We start from the raw sequence: 15641 nt of genomic DNA, 5'->3' as shown, positions 1-15641 counted from the left end.
TAAAATAAAATTTAATTAAAAAATAAGGCATTTGGACCCTCAGGCCTGCAGCTATTGGGCCTGGTTTTAATTGTTTTCAGCCAAACATTCTTCTATGTTGTATAACACTGTTCTGTTAATTTGGTGTACAGAGGTAACTCTTGTTTGCTGTGATGGTAAACACTGTGACACTGATATGTCAAATGTGATAATGTTCACTCAGTGTTTGGTGGAGCTCCCAAATTGAAACAGGCTTAGAAGCAGGAGTGGCATCCACTTTTGAAATAGCTTGTCTCAGGAAACTCTATGAACTTAGAGAAACGATTAGAGTTATACCTGTTAAGGTCTTTCATTCATAGGGACACTATGAATCATTTACAACTTGATCAACGACACTTAAAAACAACAACATTTTCTCCAACACCACAAGTCAACTGTTGGAATGTAATTTTCAGATATGTGTAACATGAAAATATGTAAATTTATTCACAAAGAAAGTAAAATTTCAAGAACACTATTTTACAAAATTCTACTTTAAAAATATATAGATCACTATCGATTTACAAATAAATTCAGCTCTATTCACTGTGAACAACCAATGCTAAAAAATAATCTTCATTTATCTATCTCAATGCCAAGAAATTCCATTCTTGATTTCTCAGCTTTAGAATAAGACGTACCTATTCAATTTCCAAGTTAACGCATTCCAAACTACTGAAATAAATCCTTGACAGTTGTTAGAGTGCTTTGATGTTTTTTTCCAGCACAGTCATTGCTTACTCTAAGCAGTCCTCCAGAAAATCCCATATGGATTTAGTGCAGAATTGCAACTTTATTTTAGATAACACTCCTTGCATCTTCATGTCTAATATTCTTTTTATGATTGCATGTGAAAGAAAATCAACAAATATTTGTAATTTGTAAGGAGATACCTTATTTGAAAGGTTTTCTACAAGAGGAAAGCAGGGACTACTGCAATTGGAAGAAGGCTCTAAACAGGAAGCCTTCCAACATCACAAAGTTTAAGGGGGGAAAATTCCCTTTTTATGAAAGAGTAAACAAGACTAAAATGAACCAGGTATAGGTAAATGGAATGAAAGGAATCATTATTTGATAGTGGATGGAAGAATGTTTTACCAGGAGGTCAACTGATTTCCAAGAAGTTACTGCATACTGGCCAAAGTTCGAATATTTGGAAGACTATTTTGAGATCCATAACTAAAAGTTTGGTTTAAAGGGATTTTATTTTAATTAATTCATGCCAGAAGTCCAGCCTGGGTTTAGAAGGGGTCATGGTACTAGGGATATTATAGTTAATGTTAGATGGATCTTGGATGAAAGCAAGGAGTACCACAGGGATGTCTCTCTCTGTGTTTCAATGATTATGCAAGGTGTTGGACTGTGTGAATCACAACAAACTGGTTGACTCTAAGAAGAATGGAAATCCCAGAACACTTGATCGTCCTAATGAGAAACCTACACTTGGACCAGGAGGCAGTCGTCAGAAGAGAGCAAGGAAACACTGCATGATTCAAAATTGGGAAGAGTGTATGCCGAGGATGTGTCCTATCTCCATACCTTTGCAACCTATATGCAGAAGAGATTATCTGGGAGGCTGGGCTCTTTTAGGAGAAGTGTGGCATCAGGATTGGTGGAAGATTCATCAACAATCTGCATTATGCAGACGACACAACACTGCTTGCTGAAACTGAAGAGGACCTGAAGTGCTTGCTGCAGGTCAAGGGCTGCAGCCTTCAATATGGAGTGAGGCTCAATATCTAGAAGAAAAAGATTCTCACCACAGGGCCAATTGGTGGCATCAGGACTAATGGTGAAGAGATTGAGAGTGTTAAAGCTTTGGTTTGTTTGGCTCCACAGTCAACACTCTTGGCACCAGTAGCCAGGAAATTAAAAGATGTATCACAATGGGAAAGTCTGATCTTAGGGACGTCTCCAGAGTACCGAAGAGCAAAGGTGTCACTCTGGAGACTAAGGTGAGCCTGATACAGGCCATGGGTTTTGCCATTACTTGCTATGCATAAGAAAGCTGGATAATGACTAAGGAGGATCAAAGAAGAATTGATGCCTTTGAGCTGTGGTGCTGGAGAAGAGTATTAAATATACCACGGACTGCTAAGAAAATAAACAGGTTCATCCTACAGAGGGTGAGACCAGGCTGCTCCTTGAAGGCAAGGATTCTGAAGTTTCTCCTGATATACGCTGGACATGTTGCAAGGAGGAACCAGTCCTTGGAGAGGGATGTCATGTTTGGGAAGGTGGTGGGACAGTGCAGGAGAGGAACACCTTATATGAAGTGGATTGATTCAGTGATTAGAGTAATGGGGTGGGTTTGTCAGAGACAGTGAGGCTGGCACAGGACAGACCAAGGTTTAGGGCTGTTGTACATAGGGTCACTATGAGTTGCAAGCAACATGACAGCACATAACAACAACAATAAGCAAAAGTACTAATAATCTATTAGGCAAATACTGGAATTTTAAATATCTATTTGGAAAAATAGAGGGTCAGCCAAAGAGAGAGGAAGCCTCTCAATGAGATGGTTAAACATAGTGATTGCAAAAACAGATTTTGGCCTGAGGAGGATGGTGAGGAGGAGGTGGGAAATATCTTAACCATTGATGTTTAGCAGGATCACAGAACTCTAGTTCAACATTGTCAGTTAATATAAATAAAAGATAAGCTGATCACTGAACATATTATCAGGAAATGGAGCTTTAGCTGTGATCGGGAAATAAATAAACTTTGGTTTCCAAGTGACTTGTATTGCCATGGGCTTTTGCCATCATGTTGATTCCAATTTATAATGACCCTCCATCTGGCTTCTAAGGCTATACTTTACTAATTCAAAGAAGACCAAGATCCAATATGAAGATTTATGGCCAAGTAATAAACAGTAATATAGGCTTTATGAGGAGGAATGTGGCAGCAGCATTGGAAGAAGACTTATCAACAAACTACGTTATACAGATGACACAACCTTAGATGCTGAAACTGAGGAGGACTGGAAGCACTTGTTGCAGAAGGTCAAGGACTACAGCCTTCAATACAGACTAAAGCTCAACAAGAAGACAAAGATTCTAACCACTAGGCCAATTAGCAGCACCATGATGGATGGAGGAGAGATTGAGGTTGTTAACAATTACAGCTTGCTCAGCTCCACAATCAACACTCTTGGCACCAGCTATCCAGAAATCAAGGGACAAATTGTACCAGGAAACTCTCCAGGGTACTGAGAACCAACAATGTCAGTCTAGAGAGGAGCTCCCACTTCAGGCCCTGGCCTTCGCAATTAGTTGCTATGTATTAAAGAACTGGACAATGATGAAAGTTAATAGAAGAAGAATTGATGCAATTGAGTTTAGGTGCTGGAGAAGAGTGTTGAACATACCATGGGCCACCAAGAAAATAAATAAGTCTGTCTTGGAGAGGGTGAAACCAAGTTTCTCCTTGGAGGCTAGGATTTTGAAATTCCATCTTACATACTTTGGGCACATGGCCAGGAGGGACCAGCCCTTGGAGAAGGACAGCACAGAAAAGGAAGACTGCAGATGAGATGGACTGATACAGTACCTGGGGTAATGAGGGTTGGTGTGTCAGACAGAGTCAGTGAGACTGGCTCAGGACAGGGCAGGCTTTAGAGTTACTGTGCATAGGATTTCTATGAGTCACAGGCGACTAGAGGGCACATTACAACAACACCACATCTTTATCTAACCTCAATTCTCTGAGCACTCATCTCACTTTCAATAAAAGGTCAATTGCTTTAGATTTTTAGTCCTCTATGTCTCCGTGGCCTAGTGGGTCAGGAGTTATTCTGCCAACCCAAAAGCACGGCATTTCAATCCATCACCTGTTCCATTGGAGAAAGATGGGGCAATCTCTTCTCAGGCAATTTATTGCCTCAGAAAACCCACTAAAGGGTCATTTATGAGTAGATTCTGGCTCAATGGCCCCAAACAAAAACATGTTTTTAATATAGAGACATGAATGAATGGTGGTAAATCATCATCATCATCATCATCATCTAAAAAGCTCTGGTGGACTAGTGGCAAGAAACTGCGCTGCAATCCCTAAAGCATGAGGTTCACAGCGACCAGCTGCTTCACAGGACAAGAATGGACAATCTCCTCCCTTGCGATTAACTGCCTCTGAAAAGCAGCTGGAGAAACTGGAACCCTGATTCACTGTTGGTGGGAGTGTAAAATGGTGCAACCCCTGTGGAAAGCAGTATGGCGCTTTCTCAAAAAGTTGCAAATAGAGATACCATTTGACCCAGCAATTCCACTACTGGGAATATACCCTGAAGAGACCATAGCTGACATCCAAGCAGATATATGCACACCCATGTTTATTGCAGCTTTGTTCACAATAGCAAGGAGTTGGAAACAACCTAAGTGCCCATCAACAAACGAATGGCTAGAGAAGCTGTGGTATATTCGCACAATGGAATATTATGCTGCATTAAAAAACAAGGAACTCATGCAATATTATTCAAAATGGTTGACTCTGGAGAACATTATGCTGAGTGAAATATCCCAGTCACAAAAGGACAAATATTACATGATGCCACTGTTGTAGAATGGGACTGTCCTTGGGGTTGGGGAGAGACTGAGTAAGATGGGTTCAATAATATATACTGCACTGAAACAGAGGAGGGAGAGAACCGTCTAAAAGAGAGATGTAACTGGGTATTTCTGTCATCACAGGAGACTAGAGCGAGGGCTGCATGGTGGAGGGGACCTGGGGGAGGGTTTGTAAAACAATGAAAGAATCTTTTCTTTTACTTTTCCATAATTTTTGGACTCATGTACTTATAACTTGTTAGTCAAATTTGTGTCTTCTAGGTTGCAACACCCCCATGATACATCTTGAAGGATATGGACATGTACAGCCAAGCACAATCAATAAGAGTGCATCTGAATTCCAAAATCAATCTCCATAATAGTCTATGTGTTTCCTACTGCCAAAGGGGCCCTTTAGAGTAGTGAGAGAAGATCTTCACCCTGAAACCCACAGCGTCCCTTTTCAGCAGGAAGTAGCTAAGAGAATACGCCGTCCCCTTTTCCTTATGACTCAGGGTGAAGTCTCTCTCAGGGAGGAGTGATAGGGAATGGCAAAGGATACACTGACAAAGAAGATTAATCAGAACTGGCTTTGACAAGCACTGTGGCATTTGGACAAGAACAAACTGGGAGGAGGGTAGAGAGAATAGTGCAACAATGAATGAGTGGAAGCCCAAAATCTCTGTAAATGTTTATGAAAATTAATAAAATATAATTATAGGGAAAAAAAAGCAGCTGGAGGGTCAGCTTTGGGTGGGTTCCCACGCAACGGTACACAACAACAAGAACAACAAAATGGTATTTTGGATTCAGAGTTAGATCTATGACAGAGCTTTACACAGAATCAAAATCTCCTATATCAAAATCGCCTATATTCCTTTAAAATAAAAAGGCCAGAGTGTTTCCCATTTGTTGTTGTTGTTGTTGATTGCCGTCGAGTTGAGCACGACTCATAGTGACCCTAGGAACAAAAGGCCTGAAGCCTTTCTATAACAGTCATCATTTATCAAAGTTCATAGAATTTCCAGAGGCATGTTGTTTATGAAGAGGATGCCAGCATTACTGAAAATGGTAAGAAGCTCATGGCAGCATGAGTACCTATCTCTGGAAAAAGAAGCAGGAAGATTTTTCCCTTTCTTCCCTCCCTCCAACTATAGGAAGTCAGAGGGTCAGGAAACAAAACATGAGAGATTGCCGTTGAACTAGGCTCCCACAACACTCACAGGTGTGAAAGCACTCTTTCAATAGGAGTACACATAGTTAGGGCAACATGAATTTAAGTGGCATAGTTCAACATATGGACTTTCAGAAAATATTTTACTTCCTAGCTTGACCCAAAACAAAAGAATAAAATCCATTACTAGCTTAAGTAAGAAGTAAAGATTAATGAAATAGAGAATATAATAAGCCAACATAAGTTTTAAGGTTGTAAACAAAATTTACGTAAATAATTTCTTCATGTGTAACCGTTTACCAGTTAATATATTAGCATCTATTCTCAGACCCTCTGGTGATGTAGGGAGCTGTGCTGTTAACCCAAGGCACCTCTCAGGCAATTCGATTCTGCCTGCAGCCCCTTTAGAGAAGGACAGGCAATCTCCCTGTGCAATTTACAGCCTCCTGAAAACTTGCTGGAGGGTCAGCTATGATTGATAGCTCATTTCTGCAGACTGGAATTTAAGTTCTAACTCCACAAACATTAAATTCTACTTTCTATTAGAAAAATAGCATATAAAAAAATGAACAAAGAAATGATAGAAATAAAACTTCTAAACTGGAAACAGGTTTTATTAGTGTTAAATCATATGAATAATTTCTAATTGATTTATATTGGGCAGAAATCTTATAATCCAGGGTTGTGCTTATCTATTTATCACAATATTCTATTTGACACATGGAAATTAATACATTGTTTCATTACTACTTATGTTCTTTCTGCAGTTACGGCTTAGAGATATTTAACATTCTAAAACATAAGTATTTATAATTACACATTCCACATTTTGCTCAAATTTTTAATATTGCCAAGATTACTTAGGATAACTAACTTTTTAACTTTTCTCATTTTACCATTAGCATATCAATCAAATTTACATTATTCTGGTTTGCTCATTTTATTAAAAGCGAATTCAAAGCACAATTGACTTTTCATTTGTTTAACAAGTGAAGAAATATTTACCCTGACAGCCATTGCATTGTAGAGATTCATCTTCATAGTATAATATGCTACCTGTGAATTGAGAAAAAAAAAGTAGGCCTACATTTCAGTTACACAAAGACAGTACAGCCTATTTTTACATATAAAAGATAAGAATCTTTATACATAATACATTATAAGAGTTCTAGGCTTAGAAAAAAAAATGAAATCAAACTTTGTATTGAAGAGATAGGCTTCCTAATACATAATGCAGGCTTAACCAGAAAAATCTATGGTAGTCAAACTAGGAGCTAATGGAGATATATGATCATAAAATGCTCTCCGCTGAGTTTGATAATCAATGGTGCTCTACTGAGAATAGAATAACAAAGCAGAAATATTCACAAGTGCTGGTGACACGTAGTATTGTATGATTTATTCACTAAGGTTCTTTTAGCCAAAACTCACAGAAACATAAAAGGAATTCATATTTCAAGACGTCTGGTTTAATGAAAAATTCAAAGAAATGCTGTCTTCAGTCGAAATCGTTCAAGGATATGGATGCAGTGATGGAGCAAAATTGTGCCTTCCAACCATCTGTACAAAATGTTATGTACTTAGCTGTCTCTTGAGTAATCCTTGGGAATTTTGTTTCATTTAATATTCATTTTAACACCGTAAAATCATAAATACAATGATATCATGTTACAGCAAATCCCCTGATATAATGAAGACTTCCTAAACTCTTGGTTTCTTTATAGCAAAGATGCATTTCTCTATTATACAGAAATTTCTGTGAGGGTAAATAATCATTTAGTAACACAGTGAGAATACTGCTTTAAGTAAAGCTTCAACATCTGTTTCTATCTTTTAATTAAAATATAAAATTAGCATAATTTTAACAGCAAAATAAGCAGTTAATCCATGAAATGCATACATATTTTTTCAACACTGTATTAACTGTATCCATTTATCCATTTTTATTCACTCTACATGGATTCCAGTAATATATCTTCAGCCCAGATAATAGATGTTAGGTTTCAGACAAAAATCAGAGAAAAGTGCCTAACCTTTTGTAGAGGGTTTTCGTCCCCATGATAAACAGTAGCTTATATAAAAGGGTTTCACTGTAATTAGTGTTGTTTGAATTGCCTGGTCTGATCCAAAGCAAATTATCTGTGGAGAGCAGCAGGACTGGATTATTTATCAACAGTCTGTGCAATTAAGAACCAGTTGGCTGCAATATGTTATTTACAAATGAATACAATGATGTTACTTCATTTTCAATTCTCTTTCTTCATCATCCCAGTCAAGGTGTAATTCTTGGTGTCTGAGTGGAATTTAAAAGATTGACATTAGTGTTGTATTTCTTTCTATCATAGTGAGGTTGACAAAACATATTGGAAATTTTATATTCAAAAAAATCTGGTGCATGGAATGATGCTGTTTCTTATTTTGATCAGAAGTCTGCTTAGATAACTATAGAGAGGTATGTAAGCTTTGGAACCATGGACTTGAGTTAAATCCCTGCCTTGCCAGCTGTGTGGTCTTGACCTTACGAAGTCCTGCCTTGATTTTCCTTTTCACAAAATTCAATATTACATACTTCACAAGAGTTTTGAAGATTAAAGTGAGATAAAGTATTTAAAATCCTTGAAATAAAGGACTACCATTGTAATTTAAACCATAAGTGAGCATTCAAAATGTATAAAAGGTTAAATTGTAATCTAAGAAAAGTGGAAGAGAGAGCATTTGAGGCCTGGAATTCTAAATTCTCTGGTTAAAAGCTAGAAAAGTACTTTGACCTCAGTATATCTTCTTAAGAAACCATAATCAATAATATATTTTATGTTTGTCCTCAATCCTGTAGAGCAGGCTAATTTTGAAAGTATAAAGAAAAAATATGTCTGAATGGGATCTGTACATGTTTAGAAGCTGTTAAGGATGCCCACTTACACACTTTATGATTTTACAGAATTTCATCTCTGTATACACACCCCTGAATAATAATGATCATTTGTTATTGTAATATTTGCCCTTTGCGATACATAAATAATTAAAATAGAGTTCATTCTAGAGCTCTACTTAGTGTAATTATTTTCTAAAAATTTGCCCTAAAAGTTATGAACTTAATTGTACTTTGGTTTGGCTTGGTTTTTCACTCACTAGAACGAAGAAGCAAAGTAGATCTGAGCAACAAATTGTTGTTACTGTGTCATCCACTTATAACCAACTCATTGCTCACCCTCCCTCAAGTTTTCAGAGGCTTTAAATCTCATGGGAGGAGATTAACCATCTCTCTCGATGAGCAACTGGATGACTGGATGATTCCAGCTCAGCACTGGTAACTGCAGCTTCTTACCACTGCTGTTGTTATCAAGCTTTGTCAAATTGAGTATGACTCATAGCGATCCTATGAACAACAGATCTGAACCCTGTCCTATGCTGCGTCACCTTCACAATCTCTGACATACTTGAGTGCATTGCTGCAGTCTTACTACTACATCACCAGAAATAAGAATTACAAGCTATTGTCATTTTCAGCAATTTGTTTTAAAATTTCCATCATTCAGGAGCAATGATTTGGGGGGGGGGGAGAATACCATATAATAAGGGAGAGGCTAAAGAGCATTATACCGAGTGAACTCAGTCTCATAAGGAAAAAATACTGCATAAAACCATTATTGTAAAAATAGAAGGATAATTAGTAAGATGTGTATAAAATTCCACAGGGAGAAGTGGAGGGGGCAAGGTGGCTGGGGATGAGCAGGGGGTGCATCACCAGGTCACAGAGCTTGGTAGGCAGAGAGAGAGAGGATGAAGGAATTAGGAAAGATCCAGTGGGGATCTGAAAAGATGGAATACCAGGGGACACAGATAAATTATGATTCATTTTATAAGACAAAATGTATGGGAATTATCATATAAAGCACAATGGGGAAAAAGAATGTGTGAAACAAAATGTATATGAATTAAACACAATATATACAAATGTTGTATGTAAACAAATACTTTTTTAAAAAAAATAAAAAACTATGAAAAGGAAAAAAATCCCTGCTATTTATTAATATCGTTTTATTTACAATTAAAGGGGAACAATAAAGATCTGGAATAAAAAGCATAGAAATAGATAGTTCTGTTATATTATAAACAGGCTATTCAATTATATATAGTCTCCAATGGTTTAGGTTTAATGAATAGGGATGGAGGGAGAAAACAAGCCTTCTCTATTTTAAACCACACAGTATTTCTCTGCTCTGATCACTGGGTTAATGGGGATAGGTGTGTCTGAACAATAAGATTGGCAAGGGATAGAGCAGGATTTCGGTTCTGCATGAGCACAAGTAAGTGCTCCTTCTATACCAACTAGAGTAGAAAGGGTTGTGGGAACAATATATAACACTTCAAAATTAACCATTGATTGGCTGTATGGCTCTTTGTCATGCTCAAACTCATTGCCTTCAAGTCCTATCTGACTCATAGCTGACCCTTCAGCTGGTTTTCCGAGGTTTTTAATTGCACTGAAGGAGAATGCCCATCTTTCTAACACACAGCCCTTGTTATGTTTGAACAGCCAGACAGCTGCTACCTTTGTGTTAACAGCGCAACTCCCTAGGAACTATGTCACGACACTTCTTGTCGTATAACCTTGCTCAAATTAGGAAGCTTCTGAAATTTTTCCTAGAAGATATCTTTTTTAAAAAAAATTATAATACATTTTCTGAGTAATGAATACGTACACGGATTTTGTGACCAGGGTCGCTATTCAGCTGACTGATCGTGAGGGGACATGCATGTTATCTATGAGTAGCCACCTCTTCTGTTCAGTGAGTGCTCCCTAAGTGCCAACTAGTGAAGGTAAAGATTACAACATTAGTTCTTCTACGATTAACATCTGAGTGCTCACTGTAACGTATGTCTATGTTTGTCTCCTACTTCATACTGATTATTTTACACCCATCATTTCCAAAACTAATCCGAGTTCTCCAAACTTCTTGTCATATAATGGAACCTCTTACAGCATGCCTTACAGCATCTAACTTTCTGAACAACTCTCCTAGGATAATTTTTAAGGTATTGGTTTTAATCCAGTCCTTCTCCCCACTCCATGGAAGCCTGCGGGCACAGAGTTAAGCTGTGAACTGAAAACCCAACAGTTCAATCCCACTAGCCACTTCATAGGAGGAAGATGAGGCAATCTGCTTCTAGAAACATTTTCAGGCACCTTTTGAAAACTATCCTGAGGAAATAGTTCTGTTTTGCTCTCTAGTGTCCCTGTAGGTCAGAACTGAATGATAACAGGAAATTTAGACTGGATTTTGATTTGTTTTTAACTCATTGCTGCTATTAGTGGTGGTGCTGTTGACTCAACACAGACTCATAGGAACCTCTACTCATAGACACCCCATATCTGAGATACCTAACTAAACCTTGCCCAATCCTGCACCATCTTCATAGGCATCCCTGTGCTTAAGTCCATTGTCACAGTAACTGTGTCAATCCATCTCACTGTCGGTCTGCTCGTCCTTTTACTGACCCTCTGCTTTCCCGAGCATGATGTCCTCCTCCATAGACATCCTCCTGACAACATGCCCAGAATATGTGAGATGAAGCTTCACTCTCCTTGCCTCTAAGGAGCACCCTGTTGTCACTTCGTCAAAGAGAGAGTTGTTGGTTCTTTTGGCAGTCTGGGATACAGTCAACACTCTTTGTGAACTCCACAATTAACAGGCATCATTACTTCTTCTTTGGTTTCCTTATTCATTGTTCATTTTTCACACGCAAACAACAACTGAATGGCTTGGGTCCTGGGCACCTTAGTCTTTAACCTGACATCATTTTAAAGACGTCCTTGGAAACAGATTTGCCTAATGCAATGTCTTTCTGTTTGCTGCTTCCAGGGTTTTGATTGTGAATCCAAGTAAAATGGAATTTATGACACCAACAATATTTTCCCCACTTTTCATGAAGACAATAAATGGTCCAGTTGTGAATATTTTTTTTAATGTTGGGTGTAATCCATACTAAGTGCTTCAAGTCTTCTTTGCTTTCTATAAGCAAGGTTGTGTCATCTTCATAATATAGTTTTTTTATGAGTCTTTCTCCAATCTTTATACAAGATTCTTCTTCATATAATCCAGTTTCTCAGAGAAGAGGCCATGGCACTAGTGATATTATAGCTAATGTCAGATGGATTTTGGCTGAAAGCAGAGAGAACCGGAGGTATGTCTATCTGTGTTTCATTGACTATGCAAAAGCATTTGACTGTGTGGATCACAACAAATTGTGGCTGATTTTGAGAAGAATGGGAATCCCAGAACACTTGATTGTGCTTATGTGAAACCTATACTAGGACCAGGAGGCAGTCATCAGAACAGGCAAGGAAACACTGCATGGTTGAAAATTGGGAAGGGTGTGTGTCAAGGATGCGTCCTATCTCCATATCTTTTCAATCTATCTGTGGACCAGATTATCCAGGATGCTGGGCTCTATGAAGAGAACTATGGCATCAGGTTTGAGGTAGACTCATCAACAATCTGCATTACGCAGATGACACAACTCTTCTTGCTGAAACTGAGGATGACCTGAAGTTCTTGCTTTAGAAGGTCAAGGACTACAGCCTTCAGTATGGATTGAAGCTCAACATCAATAAAACAAAGATTCTCACCACTGGGACAACTCGCAGCATCACATGATAGATGGTGAAGAGATTGAGATTGTTGACAGCTTCAGTTTGCTTGGCTCTAAAATCAACACTCTTGGTACCGGCAGCCAGGAAGTGAAAAGATGAATTGCATTGGGAAAGCATGCTGTGAGAAACCTCTCTAAAGTGCTGAAGAGCAATAATGTCAGTCTGGAGACTAAGGCGCACCTGATACATGCCATGGTCTTTGCAATTACTTGCTATGATCAGACTAGGGATGATAGAAAGAGAGTTGATGCCTTTGAGCTGTGGTGCTGGAAAAGAGTACTGAATATACCATGAACTTCTAGGAGAACAAACAAGTTGTCCTGGAGAGGGTGAAGCCAGGCTGCTCCTTGGAGGCAAGGATTCTGAGTTTCATCTGACATACTTTGGACATGCTGCAAGGCATGATCAATTCTTGGAGAGTGACATCACGCTTGGGAGGGTGGAAGGACAGCACAGGAGAGGAAGACCCTAGATGAGATGGATTGATTCAGTCACTGGGGCAATGGGGATAGGTGTGTCAGAGACAATAAGATTTGCAAGGGATAGAGCAGGGTTTAGGGCTGTTGTACATAGGGTCACTATTAGTTGCACACGACTGGATGGCACATAACAACAATAACAGCGTACAAACTAAAGAGGTAAAATAAAAGGATATTAGTCTGACTTACACATATTCTAGATCTTTAATGTATTCCAATTGGTGTGACTGTAGTTGAGTCATGTAACCAACCAATGTGAGAGAGAAAGAGTACTGGTAGTACAGTGATTAAATACTCAACTGCAAATCAAAAGCTACAAAGATTTACAGAGATGGACTCCCTGAAGAGGAAGTTTTATTTTGTCCTATAGGCTTGTTATGAATTGGAATCAACTCCAACACAATGAGTTTTCTTAAGGGAGAGAGAGGGACAACAAAGAAATGGGAACACTCATCATTTTGATTTAGAATCAGATCTCCCTATCATAACACCTGAACATTCAGATTCATGGAGACAACACATCCTAAACTTACAGTCATCTGATATCCTAAGGATATAGATATTCTAACACACACACACACAAAGTTGACTGCCGTCAAGTAGAGCATGAGTCATGGTGATGCTATGAACAAAAGACCTAAAGCCCTTCTGTAATTATTGTTGTTTCTCAAAGTTCACAGAGTTTCCAGAGGCATATCATTTAGGAAGTGGATGCAACTTCCAACACACACACACACACACACACACACACACACACACACACACACACATATCTGAGGTGTGTGTGTGCATGTGTGCATGTTGTTGTTGTTACTTACCATCAAGTTAGAACCGACTCATAGCTGACTCTCCAGTGGGTTTTCAAAGGCAGAAAACAGAACCTTTTTGGAACAACTGGTTGACTTGAACCACGTGCTTTTCGGTTAGCAGCACAACTGCTTACCACTAAGCCACCAGAGCTCCCTGTACATCATACGTTGCTGTTGTTTACTATCAAATCAGAAACAATTCATAGGTGACCCTTAAGCAGGGGCTTCAGAGGTAGTAAATCACACAGGAGTAGACTTTTCATCTTTCTCCTATGCAGCAGCTAGTGGATTTGAACTGCATTCCTTTGTGCTGATAGTGCAACTTTTTTTAAATAAGAAACCAGATATATATCATATATTTATATGCTATATAAATGGTATTTGTACCATGGTATTCTGCTATATTAAGATTTCCTTTATTATTTAATGCTTATGTTTGGCAACTGAATTAAGATGTGTTTCAAAGAGGAAATAGCCATTTCGAAAGCAGAACTTTTATAATATATTTACAATAATTTTGAGTATTATATGGCTTATCATGTGATCTGTTTTTATGTCATATATTAGACAATACAGAGGAAGTATCTACACTGAAATTATGACAATAGAGCATTTAGAAGCCATGCACATACAGATGACAGATCTGATGAGCCCAAACCTTTGTTATTTTCCACATCAGTGCTATTCTCATTTCATAATTTGACTATCATCATTAAAATGATTTATTATCAAGTGATCCCAAGTATTTTGTGCATATGCTTTGCTTTGTTTGATGGCAACTGATGACAAACTGGTAATTAACAGTTAATTTTTTAAACACCTTTATTTGCCATTAAAAAAGAATGTCAACCAGACTATTTTTCCTATTAATAATATAGAAAATATAAAAAAAGGAGAACCAAGTAAAAATGAATTTCATACCTATGATGGAAAAAAGTAACAAAATTATTTTAATGAAGAAAGTGTTAGTGATTTTAGATCTTAAGTTGCTCTGCCATTGGCATTTATAATGTTAGAGCCATAAAGGGAAAATTACAGTGTTACAATTTTCTGTTCTGATACAAAAAGGTGAACATATTGCTTTTATTATTTTATAATAACTTGAAAGTCCAACAAAAAGAATTCTCAAAAGTTGAGCATTTTTCATAGAGAAACCATTTATCCATCCAATAAAGAACAAAAATAACCATAAAAACAACTGTTAATCCATTACTAGTTTTAAAAATAGCTACTGATTTTATGTGCACACACATATACTTGCACAAAAGCATACAATGAAGTTTGACAGTAGAAAGTATCCTGTGTCCATGCAATTCAGGTTACTGATATTGTCTCCCACTCTTACTTATTTATATACCAAACTGAATAAAAAAATAACAAACTATGTCAGCAGAATTTAAATTATTGTTATTGTTGTTGTTATTATTATTCTGAGCCATTGAGTGGCCTGAGACTAATAGTGTGACCCTGTGTACAAGAGCTCCAACCCGTGCCCTGTCCTGAGTCAGTCTCACTGTCTCCGATACACCTACCTCCACTGCCCCAGCTAATGTGTCAATCCATCTCATCCAGGGCCTTTCTCTCTTGCATTCTCTTTCCACCCTTTCAAGCAAGATGAGCTTCTCCAGGACTGGTCACTCCAGGCCACATGCCCAAAGTATGCGAGATAGAGCTTCAAAATTTTTGCCTCCAAGAAGCATCTTGGCTTCACTGTCTTCATGGTAGGCCTATTTTTTCTCTTTATGGTATGTAATATGTTCAATAATCTCCAGTATCACAACTAAAGGGCATCAATTCTTCTTCATCCTTAGTTACTGTCCAGTTCTTTAATGTATAGGAAGTATTACAAAGACCCTGGCTTGATTCAGATGCATCTTAATCTCTAGACTGACTCGGTATACTAATAACTCTGTCTTGTAGTCAATTACATATATATATATATAATTTTAGAAACCGAACAAG

At 37.9% G+C, this 15641-nt stretch overlaps 1 protein-coding gene across 1 annotated transcript in view; it reads right to left on the bottom strand.

Annotated features, from left to right (window-relative positions):
• The window catches only part of SPATA17 (spermatogenesis associated 17), a 175049-nt gene that overhangs the window by 158447 nt on the left and 961 nt on the right, over positions 1–15641 (bottom strand). The gene's annotated exons all lie outside the window — the stretch shown is intronic.

This window comes from Elephantulus edwardii, unplaced genomic scaffold (assembly GCF_000299155.1).
Source record: "Elephantulus edwardii isolate Elephantulus edwardi_28Jun2011 unplaced genomic scaffold, EleEdw1.0 scaffold00090, whole genome shotgun sequence".
In the NCBI taxonomy this organism is placed as follows: Eukaryota; Metazoa; Chordata; class Mammalia; order Macroscelidea; family Macroscelididae; genus Elephantulus; species Elephantulus edwardii.
This window is presented reverse-complemented; position numbering and strand designations above follow the sequence as displayed.